The 18,700-nt window shown below is 45.3% G+C and overlaps 1 long non-coding RNA gene across 1 annotated transcript; it reads right to left on the reverse strand.

Moving 5' to 3' along the window:
- Window positions 1–5,642: 5,642 nt before the first annotated feature.
- On the reverse strand, window positions 5,643–11,151 carry LOC131586152 (uncharacterized). Its single transcript, XR_009279095.1, has 3 exons — window positions 10,680–11,151; window positions 9,798–9,932; window positions 5,643–5,821 (listed from the first exon to the last, which is right to left on the reverse strand). It is a non-coding gene; the product is annotated as an uncharacterized LOC131586152 (long non-coding RNA).
- Window positions 11,152–18,700: the final 7,549 nt, after the last annotated feature.

Genomic DNA, 18,700 nt, shown 5'->3' on the forward strand with positions numbered 1-18,700 from the left:
CACTTGCCTCCAGCAGCACTTTCCAGCACAAGCCACCACCTTCCCGCCCTCACTCATTCGGCACGGGAACCAGAGGCACCCACGACTAGCCCGCAACCTGGAGCTGCACCTAACTACGCACAAGCCACGCAGGCAAAAAAAAAAAAGCCACACCCGTAAAGGCACGCAAGGCCCAGAAAGCACGTAACACTAAAGGCATACAAGCCACGTGTGCCCACGCATTCCTCCCCCTCGCCAAGGCTCCGCAGAAAAAAAAAGAAGGCAACGGCCTTCCCGCCGCTGGCAATCAGCCGTATCAGCGTACCGGCAACCGGGATTTCCATGGAGGTCTCCCATCCATGTACTTGACCGTGCCCCATCCTGCTTAGCTTCCGACAATGTTTGGGGCCAGGCGCCATCAGGCCTTCCAGCCGCAGGCACTAGACTTGCCTCCGGCAGCCCTCTTCAGAGCGAGGCGTGCCACCTTCTCGCCCTCACTCACTCGCCACGGGTACCGCACGCACCCACCACCACACCGGAAGCCGCAGACGCACCTAACACCACACCGGCCACACGAGGCACAAAAAGCCACACCAGGCAAGGCACACAAGGCCCACAACCACGCATGAACTCGCCCTCCTCCTCCTCCTGGCCACGGTGCCACAGGCAAAAGGAGAGGCTTTCCGTCCGGTCGCCAGCGCACAGCAAAAAAGGCCAACAGCACCCGAAATTCCCGGGCGCTCTCCCATCTATCACAGACGGGATCAGGACTTCTCAGGGTGCTATGGCCCTAGGCACCACACTTGCCTCCAGCAGCACTTTCCAGCACAAGCCACCACCTTCCCGCCCTCACTCATTCGGCACGGGAACCAGAGGCACCCACGACTAGCCCGCAACCTGGAGCTGCACCTAACAACGCACAAGCCACGCAGGCAAAAAAAAAAAAGCCACACCCGTAAAGGCACGCAAGGCCCAGAAAGCACGTAACACTAAAGGCATACAAGCCACGTGTGCCCACGCATTCCTCCCCTTCACCATGGCTCCGCAGAAAATAAAAGAAGACAAGGGCCTTCCCGCCGCCGGCATTATGCCGTACAGCCTACCAGCAACTGGGATTTCCATGGAGGTCTCCCATCCATGTACTTGACCATGCCCCATCCTGCTTAGCTTCCGACAATGTTTGGGGCCAGGCGCCATCAGGCCGGTCCAGCCGCAGGCACTAGACTTGCCTCCGGCAGCCCTCTTCAGAGCGAGGCGTGCCACCTTCTCGCCCTCACTCACTCGCCACGGGTACCGCACGCACCCACCACCACACCGGAAGCCGCAGACGCACCTAACACCACACCGGCCACACGAGGCACAAAAAGCCACACCAGGCAAGGCACACAAGGCCCACAACCACGCATGAACTCGCCCTCCTCCTCCTCCTGGCCACGGTGCCACAGGCAAAAGGAGAGGCTTTCCGTCCGGTCGCCAGCGCACAGCAAAAAAAGGCCAACAGCACCCGAAATTCCCGGGCGCTCTCCCATCTATCACAGACGGGATCAGGACTTCTCAGGGTGCTATGGCCCTAGGCACCACACTTGCCTCCAGCAGCACTTTCCAGCACAAGCCACCACCTTCCCGCCCTCACTCATTCGGCACGGGAACCAGAGGCACCCACGACTAGCCCACAACCTGGAGCTGCACCTAACAACGCACAAGCCATGCAGGCAAAAAGAAAAAGCCACACCCTGTGGAGGCTAGCTTTAGAGCAAGCTGCAGGCCCCATGGCCTGCCAGGCCTGCCTGAGAAGCTAGCCTGGGAATTTCATGGGAGGATTCAAAACAATCCTCAAAAACAGCAAACAGCCTGCAGGTGCTGTTTGTCTATTCCCGTGTTTTCCTTGCAGGAGAAGGTCAGGGGGGTGGTGAACCCCACTGACCAATGATGGTGATGTAGCACTTTAGTAATCAATAAGAGTTTCCTTTTCGTACTTTCCAGGAACTAGTCTATATAACATGGCTGTAGCAATAAACTAGAGATTCTCTCCTGTTCTGACTCCCTTGAGAGTCCGTGTCGTTCTCCCTGCCGTTCCCAATTATAACGACATCTGGTGACCCCGCGTGATAATGAACCAACCCTCCGAGGTCTGGTAACCCGACGTGATGTACAGCCGACCCCCGAGGTCAGAAAGCAACCTACGTGAAGACATCTGCTAATCCCCTGAGGGTAAGCAGCGAGCGAGGACAAAGCCAGCCCTTCCCCCTAGAGGGGTAAGTGGAATTCTCCCGGGTTCTCCTAGAGGGAACTGGTATTTTAACCAACGGGATAGTGAAGCCTGCCAGAGAGCGGGCTTGGAACGGCCTATCTTGGTGAAGCAGAGCTTGAAATCCCGGGTCCAAGCCGATAGCGTTTGCATAATTGCATTCGCAGAGCCGCCAAGAAAAAAAAAAGTTTTCATAATGGAGAACTGTGATTTAGCTGATGAGCAACTTGTCAGCCTTGCATGGCATGACGCCTTGCTGAGCATGGGACTCTGTATTCCTGAAGAAGATATACGCGCTTTGTTCCACTGGGTGAAAGCGCAGGAGTTTGCTATGACTGTGAATGATGTGTTTAACCTTGAGATTTGGTGGTCAGTGGGGGACCACCTGTGGACTAGGCTAACTATAGGAGATACCAGTGCGTGCAGCTTAGCAGCAACTTGGGGAGTGATTTTTAAGGCACTGGAACAGTGCCAGCCTAAAAACAGTGAAACCGAGCTGTGTGGCGGTCCTTCAGCTCTGCCCGGACCCTTAAAGAACTTTAGCAGCGGGCAGGAGCAGTCCGTGAGCCAGAGAGCTCCCTCTCCAGAAAAGTTTGAGCGCCCGCCATCCGCAGGGCTCGGCGCGCAGGTTTTATCAGCAGAAAAACAACAGAAGAGCGAAAATCGCTCGGCTCTGCCTTTACCGCACCCGCAGGCGCTGCCATCGCCAGCGCAGCGAGAGCGGCCTTTGCCTGCGCCCTCCGCAGAGCCTCCGCCGGCCCCTCCAGGACCGGCGCTGTGAGCACTGCTGCCAGCGGCCGCCATGGAGCCTCCGCCGGTGCCCCGAGTAGCTGCCAGCGCGGCCGCGAAAAACCCTCTCTTCAGCTCCCCCTGCGCCCAGGGGGCGGGGGGGCGCCGCCGCTGCCGCTGCGGAGCCAGGGCAGACGCCCGAGCACACAGAAGAGCCGCAGCCACCGGTAAAATCCCCACAGCAGCAGCAGCAGCGGCGAGAAAAAAACGAGAGAAAAGGTGGAAAAGAAGGAAGAAAAAGCTAACTCAGGACGCCGCCCGCCGCCACCGGCCGCGGGCCGGGCGGCCAGCCGGGCCCCCGTAAAACCCCGTAAAAGCCGAGCCGAAGCCCGGATCTGGAGCCGGGGCCGGAGCCGTGGCGATCATTCCCCCCCACACACCCATCCAAAGTGCCGGCCGAAAAGCGGCGGGGGAGGGGGGGGAGAGCCAGGCCCCCCTTTCGCTCGCGCGCGCGCGCCCTCTGAGCTCCTTTCTTCTGTGCCGTGGGAAGCAGCGCGAAACCGCGGCACCCGCGCAGACGCCCCTGCTCCCCCCGCGCGTGCGCGCCCCGCGCGGAGCGAGCCGCGAGGGTCGGCGCGGAGCCGCGGGACCTGCACAACACCCCCGCTGCCCCGCGCTCACCCGCGCTCCAGCGGGGAAGCGGCGGGGAGGACGGGGAGCGAACTTCGCTCCCCCCGCGCCCGTCAGTGCGGCCCGCGCGCGCGCAGATCGTGCTACGGGCGCCGGGCTGGGTTCTGCCAGCCTTGTGCTGCCAGGTTCTTCTCCTGCGAACCCGAGCCGCCCCGCGAGACGGTGCCGGGGCTCGAGACCCCGGCCAGCACGCGTTTTCCCCCGCCTTGCAGGGGGTGAACCGCAACAAAGTCCTGACCACTTTAGTGTTCTTTTAAACTACTATATTGACAAGTTAGACTGTCAGTTTGAACAGACTAACAATGTTTTGTATTAGTTCACTGAGTTAAAGATATTTGACTCAACCGTCAAATCCTTGCAAGGAAAACAATCTTTAAACATCATCATAAACCAAAATTCCAAATTAATATCCATTCCAATATCTAGTAAAAGAAACCACTTGTGCCGTGTTTGTTCTCTCTCCTGCAAGGGCCCAGCAGGATGTTACAAACACTGTAAATTTTTTATTTTTTTTCCTAAATCGAAAGGGTGAATTATGGAGGCTAGCTTTGGAGCAGGCTGTAGGCCCATGGCCTGCCAGCCCTGCCTGAGAAGCTAGCCTGGGAAATTCATGGGAGGATTCAAAACAATCCTCAAAGACACAAAACAGCCTGCAGGTGCTGTTTTTCTGATTCCCGTGTTTTCCTTACAGGAGAAGGTCAGGGGGTGGTAAACCCCACTGACCAATGATGGTAATGTAGCACTTTACTAACCAATAAGAGTTTCCTTTCTGTACTTTCGACGAACCAGTCTATATAACATGGCTGTAACAATAAACTAGAGATTCTCTCCTGTTCTGACTCCTTTGAGAGTCCGTGTCGTTCTTTCCGCCGTTCCTAATAAGAACGACATAACAACAGAAGTTTCTTGCACAAAATTGTCCTAATTTACAACTTTCTCTGTTTTTCATTTCTACAGCAGGTAAATAGAAGAAAGAAAACAAGAAAGAAAATTATATAGCCATTAAATCAAGAAGCATAAGGTCTTTCACTCTTTTTTTAACCCATCTTGAAAATTGGAATGTTTCAGGAAGAAATAGAAGATAAAATAATAAATCTCCCTCCAGTCCCACTTAAAAAAGGCTTGCTGGTCTGGAAGACTACAAGGCATAGAAAGTACAATACCTTTTACACCCTTTCAACTGTTTCTAAAATATTTTCCCTGCATTTCAATCAAATTCTGTTTATGATGGCACATAAATGTCCGACATAAAACCGTGCTCGTTCACTGCTGTGACTTTCTGTAACCTCTGCACAGAAGCATCTTGTGTCTTTCATGAGGGCTTGTATTTAAAACTGACCCCTGAGAGTGGAAGCTCAGCAGGCCACGGTGCAGAACTCCATCATGGAAGTCGTGCTAGTTTGGTCAGAACCACCAGGCTCTGTATTTGTATTTAACCCTTTTTCATCCTTTTCAAAGCAGCAGAAAAAGTTCAGGCGAGGGTCTGGCTCTTTGCCAGCCACCGTTTCACCTTCTGAGTCTTGTCAAGTGCATTGGTAATCACTAAGGAGGCAAAATTTATATTCATTTTTTTTATAAAACACCTAAGTTTATAGTTTGTGGTTTTTTGGCTTTGTGGTTTCTCAGTTCACACTGAATTTTGGAGGGTTTGGGTTTTTTTTTCTCCTGCAACTATGAAGCCCTCCTTGTCCATTTGAATGACAGCTGCATTTTCACATAATCGTGCAGTTCTGGCATCAGGGTTTTAAGGGAGAATCCCAACCAATACTGTAAAATATTCCCTACAAATCAAGAGACTTGAGAGTCTCACAGCACTGCAAGTGCCACCCAAGCACACAAAAACACTTTCCACACTTGGACATGCACATGAATCCTCGTTAAAAAGCTCGGCAAGCTGTGGGCTCAATTTCCCCTTTCACCGATCCTAGGAGGAGATGACTGGGGCACTTGCTAAGCAGTAAGAGTATCTGTTGCAACTCCTTACCAGAAACACAATTTTTTAGAAGGATATAGAGCCTCCTGTGCCTTCCTGCTCACAGACATTTTCAGGTGACCTATGTGCTTTCAGTATCAAGTAGGCGTAACTTTTCCGCCAGGAGCTTTCCTTCCTGTTGAACCGGTTTATGGCGGTGATGATTCTCTTCCCAAGTCATCCCTCAGGGAAAATTCAAACTGCTGTAGCAATAAAAAGGTAACAGCTTATCTATCCTCCTTCTCGATTTGGAAACCCAACCATACTTTTTATTTTATATATATATATATATATATATATATATATATATATAGTGGTAGATTATCTCACACTTTCAGTGCAAGTTTCCAACATGCTTAAAATAAAACCTTAATTAAAGGGAAAGAATTGCCTCTTGGGAAGACTTCTGCACAAGAGCAGGATTCAAGTGTTACTGTACTCCATCTTCCATCTGTATGATCCAGGAGGAGCTCCCAGCTGCAGTCACAGGGGAGGAGGACAGTACAAACCTCTGAGGGCTCTCTGGCTTTGGCTCCTCAAAGCGTGCAGAGCTGGGATGGCACAAGGGTGGAAGAACCTCCCTCATGCTGGGATATTTCCCAGGGACCAGCGAGGACCTGGCTGTCTGCAAAGGGCCTGAAGCGCTGGAGTAAACACAGCACCGACCACATCCACCTTCCACAACCTCAGAGAGCCCAGAACCTTCCATAAAAGGGAGCTCCAGACACAGCACAGAGGGAACTCCCTCAGGGACCATTTGCCTTCACACTTCATACCATTCCTTAAAAAGTTATAAATTGCTCCACTGAAGTGGCTATGCAGAAATGCCAAGGTCGTAATAGGCAAGAAAACATCCTCAGAAACAGGGAGGGAGGAAGTGTCAACAAAACAGTATTTCGGTTATAAAAAGCCATGTGATAAGGCCAAGCAGGTTAGGATAAAGCACATAAAGTTAATAAGTAATATCTGATATCTTATATCTGATAAACTGAAGTTATAATTTGATAAAGCACTACAGGAAGAAAGCCCCGGCCTTTAAAGCATAAAAGCTGTCAGTGATGTCACTGTGATTTTAGAAGCAGTTAACCAAGGACAAATCTTATTTCAGTTGGTGGAAGGTGATGCATTTTTTTGTCATATATTCATATATTCTCCATATATTCCCTTAAAATGTCACCTTGCTCTGCGAGCTGTTTGGTGGCATTTGTGCCTCATTTCCAGTGATGCCAGTGAAGTGATCCTGAGAGAGAGGCACACACCAGTTTTAGGAGCTGCCATTTCAGAGGTTATGTGGTGTTGCTTCACCTCACGGGGACTGGGCAGAGCTCGAGGAGGAGGAGAAAACAGGAATATAACAGGAAATACTCATGGGAAGAGCTCGTATTCCCAAACACACAGAAAATACAAACTGAGCTGGGACCCCTCCACCTCTCTCCCCGTGGTGATTTCTAGGAGAAGGCTACCAAGGTTTTTCTTGGGAAAATCTGAATATTTTCAGAATTTTCCCAGGCTTTTAGGGTGGCCACTATTTGTCTGTTTCGTGCTTCCCACGAAAGGAGCAGACAGGGAACTGCTGAGTCACTTTCTACCCTAATTCCTCCTACAACTACCAAGAGTTGTCTCCGCCTCTTTTGCCGGAGTGTGGGACAGCATCTCCAGAGACAAAGAAAACTCAACAATCCCTGGGATATTTTCCTTTCCCTCTTTTAGACACTCTCGCTGCTCCACCAGCCGGCAGGAGAGGCAGCTCACTCCCATCAAGGAATAATCATGGAATTGATTTGTGCTCTTCGGAGCCAGGTCTGATACAGAGCTGCAGGGAAAGAGCTGCCAGAATAATCACTCCACACCCCCCCAGAAAGAAACACAATATCTTCAGTAGGCTTTTACTCACAGTGTTGCTTCACAGGCACTTTGGAGCTCTCTGAAATATCACTCTCGAGTTTGAAGCCTTTAGGCTTGCAAAGGGAATGCAGCAAAGTGGTTTTTAGCAATCCGTGGGGATGGAAATGTGGCTAAACAGAGCGAAATTGCTCCATTTCGGAAAAGCCATCCTTCTGTGCTGCTATTCTCCAGTGCCACCTACTGTCATTTCCCCAAAACTGAGAGGCACAGAACAGAGATCGAGCACAGCGGCAACTGAGATTTGTCAGGCTCCAGGGGACACCATCTTATCTATCTATCTACCTATCTATCTATCTATCTATCTATCTATCTATCTATCTATCTATCTATCTATCTATCTATCTATCTATCTTATCTATATTATTATATAACAATATCTTATAGACACATATTGTTGGCTTTTCACAAATATTAAAATTAATGTTATATGTATAAGGTTAGAAAACTTTGTTGTATTAATATAGTTCCTTCTATTTCTGTTATTGATGAAACTTAGAAATAGCGGTATAATACATATATGTCGAGCTATGGCATAGTATTAAAGCAAAAACTACTTTTGTTTGTATAACCCAAAGACTGAAAAAGATAGTTAGAGACTATCCATTTTTAGATTATTTTATCCAGATGAGGACAGCAGTGACCAGAGCTCTGGGGGAGGAATTTATTGCATTTCTGTTATCAGGGAATGTGAAACTCGGTGGATCCAAGAAGATTGATCTATTGGGAAGGGGGCAAGTTAAAAACTAAACACAGAAACATCCAAAACTTAAGAGGAATGTTTGAAACATGTATGAGAATTTATGGATATGTAGTAGGGTTCTGTTTTTAAGGGACAATCCTTTGTTAGTAAGGTGTGCTCTCTTGGCTGAATGCAGAGACACCTGGCCGTATCTGTAACTTTATCACCTAATTGTCTTTCTATTAAACTTTTAAATTCCATTAAAAATATGTGAACCTCGTTTTTCACACCATCACCGACAAACATGGTCCCTTTCAGAGAGCTGCTCTTTGAGGGAAAGGTTCATGTTTGTCGAGGGGGTGATGCTTTGGGACAGTGCCCCAAAGCAGTGCTGCACCAAAGTGATGACAAAGTGGCAGCAAAACTGCAGCGGCACATCAGGGCTTTTCCATGTGCTGGCAATGCCAGGATGTTGTGTTTAAGCAGCAGATGAACAAAAATACTGGTTTAAAATAAATAAATAAATAAAAAGGGGTTGTTTTGTATCACAGGCCCTCACTTCTTTCTCACAAGTTTCATCAAGCAGGGGTTGTGCCCTCCTACCTGTTCAGTAAAACCCAGCAGAGCAGATGCTGCTGCTGGGCAAAGAAAATAAAAGTTGCAACAGACACAGTAGGGTGGTTAGTTGAGTCATTACAATGATTCATCAGTAAAGGAGACATTTGGTGTAAAGGGCAAGAAGGATTTTTCAATCCTGAAAACATTCCTCACCCTCTGTCTACTCACACGCAACAAGTAAGAAAAAGGACAGAGAGGAAAGAAGGGACTGGAAGCAAAGTTCCACTTTTCTGAGAAAAAACAAATTGAAAAAAAATAAAGATTGTTTGACATAGAAAACATTCTCACAGGCTCTGCTGACACCTACATCTAATATACAAAGTTACTAAGTTACCAACACCCTCCTGAGGTTTGAAATAGGCTGTTGTGAAAGATCAACCTCCACAGCCTGCACACACTGACTGCAAAGCTAGCTAGGACTAAATCTAGCCTACAGAATTTAATCTCTCCTTTTATTTGAACATCTTTTGTACTTTGATCCTCTGAAAGGAGCAGCACCCTTCAGCAGTGCTGTTCCTGGCAGAAACAATTACTCCAGCTTTAAAAAAAAAAAAAAAAAAATCAAATTGCTGAAAAAAAATTAGGTGCTGAAATGGAGAACAGTCTCAATGTATATTAAAATATGCAGTTAAAATAAGACAAGCAGGCAATTTCTTATGTGTATACACACAGATACAGCCTTCATACATGAGAGTGTGTGTGGATCTAAACACACATGTATATGCATACCTGAATATATATATGTGTATACTTACATACACAGATCTCTCTATAAAAGCCTAAAATAAGTATATACATACAAATGCCTATTAAATGCTAAGTGACCCAAGAAGAGAGCTTAAATTATTCAGAAAAGAAGTCAACCTACAAGAGTCAGCCGAAAGTCAAAAACCTCCAAGCTGAAGAGTGCTTAAAGCCAAAGCTCTCGCTCATAAGGCTTCATAAATTTCACTTTTTTTTCCTTCCATTTCTCTTACCTTCTCTGTTTTTTCCACTGTTTTCTTATGCTGTTCTTTTCATCTTCCCAGTCCAGTGTGCCTGCTTGGTGGCTCTCTGGGAAATTTGCTTTGTCATTCCGGTGTGTTCAATAGGGTTTGTTGACCTTCAAGAAACTGTTCACATCATAGAATGTACAAATATAAAATCACTCCTGTGATCCTGGCACAGTGCTGAGATAAACTCCCCAGCCACGACAGCAGCCTTTCCCTAAGGGAAAATCAGTGAGGGGACTCATCCCTGTTCCCAAGAGCCTTTTCCATTGCTGTTCATGAGCCTGGACCCTCTGCAAGGGCAGCAGGAGGGCAAAGAGCCCCCCAAAGGACAGAGCTCAACCACTCTGGCACACCAGAGCTCTACTGCCTTTACCAAAGAAAACCAATTAATAACTCTTTAAGCATAAGAGCATCTCTATTTGCAATATTGCCCATATTGCAGTATTACAGCAGCTGAAATAACACAATATTTCTGAGTTTTCCCTGAACTTCTTGCACTTGGTCAGCTTTTTATATCTTTTTTCTGACTTTAATTTTGCTGTCATAATTTTTCAGAGTACAATTGAAACTGTTGCTTAAAAAAACCACGAACAAACAAATAAACAACCATATGGCTTTTATTAAAAAAAAAAAAAAAAGAAGTTTGTGGGTGTATATATAATGTTTAAACCAACTGAACAGCATTCCTTATATGCAATTCAGGATATAAAGCATCTGCTTAGATAGCTAATTTGGCTGCATACTTAAGTTGCCTGTGCATGTCAGCAAAGCATTCATTACTGTTTTCATTACAACTTTACCTGCAGCATGAAAGCCAACAATAATTTACTTAAGTTTTCACATAAATAATGCAAAGGAATGGCTTACCTGCAATAAAACATATTTCTGCAAACTCCTGCGTGGAAATTGAGCTCACAGCAGCCCTCCACCACAATTGGAGCGGCCCATGAAGGAGAGGCTGGCAAAGAGATGCTTGCAGAGCTGAGAATACAGCTTCATCTGTCACCCCAAAGTACCTTCCCCATCAATGGGACACACACACACACACACAGATTATTCTTAAACAGCACCTGCTCTCTGCTCTGTCAGGCCCTGTGCTAGGCTGCTGGTGGTTTAACCAGTGGTGTTTTTGTATATATGAGCCAGGAGGGCAGCAAGGTGGACCCTGCTCATTGTCTATCTAGAATTAAACAGGTGAGGTGCATTCCCTGGGGCTGTACAGGACACTCACACCGTGGCATTCAGCAATAAACATCCACCAAAGGCACTCATCCCACTGTAGCAGCCATCACTTGGATTTAGGCTCTGTCTTGCACTACTTTGGGCAGCCCAGCCAACCCTTGTTGGTCCTGCTCCTCTGTCCTCCCCACCTTGCTCTGTGCTCCTCCCAAGAGCAGGAATAGGTGAGTGCAGGAAGGGAATCAGCAGCACTGCTTCACATCAGGGGTGAGCTGCTACCCCTGAGCCCCTGGGGAGAACAGGCAGGACCTGGGGGAAGGGCAGGACAAAATCCTGCTGAAGCAGATACCTAGGGGAAGATAAAGGAGGAAGAGTTAATATCCATGCATGATGGTTTCTACAGGTGGCTGTGTCCTCCAGGGACAGGTTCCCAGTTCACAATGAGGTCAGATCATCTGGCAAGCATTGGCTTAGGAGAAGAAGAGAGAAAAGCAAGAGAGCTCTACTCATCTCCACCCACCACCATCAACATCATCACCCACCCATCAACAGCTCTTGAAAAACCCTCATTCATATTCCCTGCACAGTCAGTAATTTCTGGTACTTTTGGGTGGGGGTAATTTCTATAAAGGAAACAAAGAGCAACATCCACCACTGTGGCCTACAAGATGGCCAAAATCACCTGCACTGCCTCCATGAACAGGGACAGGAAGAGACACAGTCTTCACCACATTACTGGGGCAAGTGAAGAAACCAGGAAGCTCTGGGTGCATTCCCTACCTTCAGTGGTAATGACTTGTCACCCCTGTCCCACCAGTCTGTGCATAGCTCATTTCACCCTCCTTTGTGGCTCATGCCAAATAACAAACCTCAGCTCAGAAGGTTTAGTTTTGGGGTGGTGACCCTGTTATGAAGAGCTACATCACAAGCAGCTCAACCATCTCCTCCTTTCCCAAGCAAGTGCTGACTTTACCAGACTCACCTGATCCCAAGCTTGGGAACACTTCACTGCTCTTTCCAGTTGTGGCAGTGGCAGTGTGGGAGCTGTCCTGATGGCCTGGACACCCGACTGCAAACCTGCCCCAGCCAGGTCAAACACAACCCTGGGCTATGCCTAAAAACAAATTCACCCAGAACTCTGTGCTGTTTCAGGTCTCATTGAGGGCTGGTTGGGTGTTTTTGAGTAGGAGGGGACAGAAATTTCAGAATATAAAATAAAACATCTGACACTGTAGGCTGGGAGCTGAAGGAAAAAAAAAAACAACAACAAACCAAACCAAACCAAGCCAAACCAAACCAAACCAGACCAAACCAAACCAGACCAAACCAAACCAAACCAAACCAAACCAAACCAAACCAAACCAAACCAAACCAAACCAAACCAAACCAAACCAAACCAAACCCAAAAAAACCTAACAAACAAGAAAAAAAAAGAAGGAAACACGAGGAAACTTAAATGCACCTGACATTCAGGTGTCATCTCAGAAGGCTGTGCTCAGGCCTCCAGGACATGGTCTAAAATAAGATCTGTTATTTCACAGCAACATGCCCTTGTTTGAGGTGTAGTGTCACAGCAGGTTATGGGCACTGAAATTTGAGACTCTAAGCATGATTTATCTTGATCTTAAACCAAACCTCATCCAAAGGGCTCCTTGAACACCTGCACTTCCTCACAACTGCCTCAATGAACAGTGCCATTATAGCTCTGAGTCCAGGAAAAATCCAGACATCCTGGGCTGAGATTTGAGCCCACTCATAATAAATAGCACACTCATAATAGATTATTTGTGTCTGCTGCAGACTAGGAATAGCTCTCTCATTCTTCACTTGGTTGATCTACTTTTATATCCTTGATTCAAATGGAGTTATGCAAACTTCATGTTTGCTATCAGGCTATGAAGAAGCCTATTATAACCAGGATATGCTTTTCTTAGATGTAAATGTAGTGCAAAATAGAAAGAGCTTTGATACTGAGGTTTTTTTTTTCCCTCGAGGTTCAAGTACTTTTATCATTTTAATAATATTCCATTTTCCTGTTGCACTCATTTTTAGAAGAACTTTTGTATTAGCTCCGAGTATTATAATTCCTTCAAAATTCCTCTGGAGGGCACTATTACCATAACTATACAATTAGCTACAGATGGATGTAATAGAGATAAACACTAAATAGCCTTGTTGGCAGGAGGCAGAGTGTCTTTTAACAGAGATGGTTTCTATACTGCTGCCTGGGTTGTTACTCTGCTTTAAGGAGTGTGAGAAACCTTAGGTACAAAGGAGAAGAGAATTTAGAAATTTTAATTGTGGAAGTTTGTTTTGCAAAAAGGTGCTGTGGATCTGTTTGGTTTTTCCCCCTTGTCATTATCTTTGCTAGCAAGTACTAGAATTCGGTATAATCACTCAAAGGCTTTGTAAAAGTGATATTTTCCAAGATGTGAGATGATTTGTGATATTTGGGGAGGGGTGGAGGAGCTGATTATCTTGTGGATTCTCCTGTGAGACCTGTGATCCAGTCTCTTTCCACTCCCTGTTCCACACTGCAGAGCCAAGCTCATCTCTTCCTCCAGGATTTAGAAAATCACAACATAAAGCGAGGGAAGGACAATATTTTGGAGCCAGGAAAGAGATCGGGACACACCAGGGTTTCTTAGAAGCGGCATGTTTATTTTTCCAGGACGGAGAAGGAAATCAGAAGTGACTCTCGCAGCTCACAGGAAAACTTTTTTGAGACAGGAATAAACTCTTGAAAGCTTGGGAAGGTCAGCCTGGAAGGGAAGGCATCTGTCTGATCCGGCTGCCCTCTTGTGATCACGGAGTAGATTGCAAGAATCATTTTACCTGAGTGCCCAGAGATTTCTTAAAACTAAAACCAGTGATGAACCTCAATCCCCCAAGAGTTCCAGCTCTGACTTGTTTCGGTTGTGTGGGATCACTCCTTCCTGCATTTTCTAGGAAGCAGCATTGTTACACAGAGAAAAAGTATTTACTTTGATTTTACTACTTCCTCTTGTTCCTTTTCTCTTCTATGACTTGCACAGGTAGTTAGTTCATCTATTTTCCAATTAGAATAGAAATTATTCGAGAGGGTGAAACACTTGTGTGAGAGTTACAAGGGTCTTGGGATATTATATCATACAGGAAAAAAATATACTGATACACTGTGGTTTTAATTAGGCCATGAAACAAAGAAAAGAAGGAAGGGTGTATTTCAGTTATGACAGGAATTATGTACAACAATCTGCTATTACTTTTTTTATTATTTTAGTAGAATAAAAATAAATAGACGTTTTGAATTGTTGTGAAACTAAGTTTACTTTTGTATTAGTATTTTCAATTCATAAAAATTATCTTTGCTCACTTTCATTGATTCCTTCCACATTTCAGTCTGAATTTTGATCTACAATTGTCACCTAATTCAAAGACAGTCCCCATACCCATGTTTTGTTTCAGGATCTTTCCTCCTTCACAATATCTGCGTTCCCACACTGAACACTCGTAGCTTCTCCTCTTAATCACTACCCTCCAATAGCAATTGGAGAATTTTGCTTTGGATTAAAAGATTTTTAAAAGCATAAAAACAAATGACATGAACTTTGCAAATAGATGTAAGAGAGAGAAAGAGAAAAAAAAAAAGAAAAAAAAAAAAGGGTAGGTCAGATTTTGGGTAGAGCAACCTTGACATTGTCCTTTTAAAGCACTCCCCAGGCAGCTTTAACTTTTGCAACCAGCACTCGAGCAGCCTCTCACCCCAGGGCCCAGTCATCTTGGCAGGATGACAGAGGTCACCATTTCACATGAATGAACAATTTCTCCCATGTATAAGGCAAGCATTCAGCTCCCTCTCTCTCTTTTCACCTGTCCTTTAAACTGAGACTATCACAGGTACTGGGCACAGCGCAATGAAAATCTCTCTTTCTATTAACCCTTTGAACCCTCAGGACAGGAGTGGCACCCTCAGAGAGACAGTGGGCACAGAAGGGCTCCTCTTTCTGTCCCCCCATACCAGCTTTTTTTTGCAGCTGCAGTACCCAGATTCATTTTTTTGGATAATGCTTTTCTTTCTGCTTCAAATGTGACTGGCATTTCTAATCAGGGCACCAGGCAATACACATAAATCTCCCCAAACTCAAAGGGGCTCCAAGTGGTCACAGATCTACAAGCTGTAATCAAAGATTTAACACTTTGGCCCTAAAATCCAAGAAAAAGGCATCTTACCTGTTACTAGCTGAATGATCCAAATGGGTATGGAAGCACAGTTTTCTGCCCAAATTCTCTGGGCAGCTCTTAGAATGCAACCTCTGTGACTTTGGTTCAAGCTCAGGGTTGAAGTAAACTGGAAAGGAGAAAGCAGAGGGAATTCTGGATGAGGAAACCTGAACTGGCTCTGTTGTGCTGTTACCTAAGCAGCCAACTGCTGCACTCCCAAAATTCCAAACTCAGATCCCATTTCTCTGGGTTGGCCTAGCTCTGCTTTAAACTGGTGTGCAATTTTGTTATGAAAAGCAAGCAAACAAACAAACCAAAAACATTCAGAAACAAATCTCTGGGCACCTATTAAATACTAAATAATGATTCAACAGGGTTTGATGGACAGGTTGGACAGATTAAGAAGGCTAAGGAAATAGTGAAGAGAAGTTTAGAATTCACTAACCACTTTTCAGCATTTAGGATAGCCATAAAATAATTTTGTAGTCCCTGGAGCCACATGCTGATGTCTGCCACCTCACATAAGTGGAGCACACAGCAGGCCATCAACTGAGTAGAAACAACTGTGGCTGTGAAACAAACCCATTCCTCCTGACTTCCAAATTTTAATTCCAATTAAGAGCCATTACTGTCACTGCTTTTGTGACCCAAAGAAAATATTTAAGCAGATAAAGTTATCAAAGGGCCGTGAGACCTAAATTTATGACAAGAAAGGATTAAGAAATTCTGAATTTCTGAGTACCCAACTTGCCCAATCTTTTCGAAGACTGGGTGACTAAAATGCTAAAATGTGCAGGATTGAGCATAAACCCAAGATTCCACTGCCCAGAGCACCACTTTGGCTTTTCCAGGCACGAGACTGCAACTGAGTAGACTACAGCTGAGCACTGGATATGCATTTATTGGACAAATAAACCAAAGGAAGAAACATGGGCTAGGGCATGGTGCCCCTTTTAGATAACAAGAGAGAAGCTTAAGCCACCCTGATGCTGATAATCCTATAGAGACACCAGAAAAAAACCCCAACAAACTGTCTTTCATTGTGTTTTATTTTATTCAAGCATTTCTGTGTTCTTGTGACATTTCTCTTTCCCTCACATCTGAGCTGATAAGCTCCATGAACTTAAGAAACTTTGCAGGAAGAACTGCAGATTTCAGGGTCCCCTTGTTCCTTTATTTGCCAACAGGCAAAAGCTTATGATCCATCTACATCTCTGAGGGCTGAACTGCAGATAGAATTCCCTGGAGCCTGGCCTGAAGGGGCTGTTGCTTCAGTGAATTCAATTTTTCAGGGTATTAAAAACCGAGAAAGTAAAACAGATGACAGGCATTGAGGGTGGAATTCTATCATTCTATCTCTAGAGGAGTTTAATGGGGCTTTCTGCCACTGTCTTCAGACAGGCCAAGATTTCACCCCTGCTTGAGGGAGCAGAGCAGAAAAATGCTACACAAAATTTAAACAAATTAAATGTAAAAAAATTAAATTAAAAAAAAAATTTGTAAGAGCGAGCTTAGTAGTAAAATTCAAATGATGATTCTGACTTTTCCTGAAAACACTTTTGACACACAAGAAGTTTTTGATCCTGTCTTATCCTCAGAGAAGAGAACGAGGAGAAATGCAGAAGAATTTTGCACTTAATTTCAACTCCCATATAATTTCATGTTTTCTGAATATTTTACCTTGATCGCAGTGACATGATTAACATGTTAAGATATAAGCTGTCTTAATACTGGCAGATGTAGGGAAGAAGGGAAATTAAGAAAGAAAAAGGGCAACAAATAAATCAGGCAAAGCTGTGTGGCAATGGATCAAAAAATCCAAAGCAAAAAACAGCAAATAAGGATGGGAGCAAAGGAGAAAGTCATCAAAGAGGGCAGTAGAGGATGGAAAAAAAAAAATAAGCAGAGGAAGGAAGGCATTATCTGAAGCAGAAGTGCAAAGGCAAAAAGATATTAAAACAGCAGAGACACCACAGAAATTGAAAACAAAGTTTTCTGTGGAGAGCAAACAGACAAATTATGGAAATGGCAATCTGACAAGAATAAGGGAAGCAAAGGAGCTGAAGCAGGGAAAGAGAACAGAAGGACACCACTTCACCCCTGGCAATACATTTAATTGCAATCAGCAGGTGACTACACTTAGTGGACTGAATTCCAAGGGAATTAAGGGAAAGGAACAGCCTTTCTCTGGGCTAGCAGGATTTCTCCCTCTGTGCTTTTCTCCAACATTTCTGCCAACCTCTCTGTACCTCCTCAGCTGTCTCCTGCAAAGGTCCCTTTGCACCTTTTCTGCTTGCTATTTCACACCTTGATTTAAAAGGACAGCTGTAACCAGTGCTTGTTCCCATCCAGCAGCAACAGAACCAGGGATGAGAGCATATCCACAAAAACTACAGAGCAATTCTAATGGAAGGAAAGTGCATCAAGAAGAAAAAAGTGCAATTCAATATTTTGAAGGAAGTTCAGGCCCTTAGCAAGAACTCTTCCTGGTCCTTTCTTTGCTGTAAAGAAAGGGAAGCAAACCAGACTTGGAGTACTGATGAAACACTTCAAGAATTCGTGGTGTGGTGGGCTGTGAATGCAATGCTGTTAAATTTATTGGGGCTCCTGATTAGCAGCCATCCTGCTAAAAACCAGGGACAGGACCATGACACTGGGTTTGGGATTTTGTGCTGAGCAGTGCTTTATCAATTGATGCACTGTACTCATGTAGCTTTAACTTTCACACTGTATTTAGTTCACAACAGGTGGATTTAAGGGGCAGGAGTGGAACTAATTAAGATTTTGTTTCCTCCTTGAACAAAACCCTGATTGGGGTGGCTCATGCTGGGGCTGTGCACAAAATGGGTAATGCTCCCTGTTTCAGTGACATCTGTTATGCACTGGTGCAGATAAAATTGATATCTTCCCATGTGAAAGCAGCTTTATAAATAGAATAAAATCTGTCTCTCTCACTGAGCAGAGTTCTGGAAGGACAGGAAGAATCAGCTTGGTGATGGGCATAGCTGAACTTGCACCATTCTCATAGTAAACATTCCTGGGTGGAGACAACTACACATTTTTCCACTTATGTGTGTTCTCTGATTAAATTCTTAATCTTTCAAACCCAAAACTTTTGTTAGAATATAGAACTTGCTACACTGCTTGTTCTGCCACAAAAGTTCTAAGTTCCTAAGTTCTGTGATGGCCTTCCTAGTGAAAAAACCAAAGCAACCAACCAAAAATGTAACAAACACACAAAAAGCCGCTAAATCCAACCCAAGAAAAACAAAAATAAGCACCCAAGGTGATGACGTTGGTTACATTGAGGCAGAGTGTGAATCAGCAATGCACTATATTATGCTAGGGGACTTTAAAAAGATCAAACAAGGAAACAAAAGCATGTAGAAAACTACTTTTGAACATTTTCACATGAATCAAGCATTTCCCAAAAAGGAAACCAGAAAAGGACTGCAATCCTGACCATTGAACCGAGGATTAAACAGGAGAAAACTCAGGCAAGTGAA

Source organism: Poecile atricapillus, chromosome 18 (assembly GCF_030490865.1).
Source record: "Poecile atricapillus isolate bPoeAtr1 chromosome 18, bPoeAtr1.hap1, whole genome shotgun sequence".
In the NCBI taxonomy this organism is placed as follows: Eukaryota; Metazoa; Chordata; class Aves; order Passeriformes; family Paridae; genus Poecile; species Poecile atricapillus.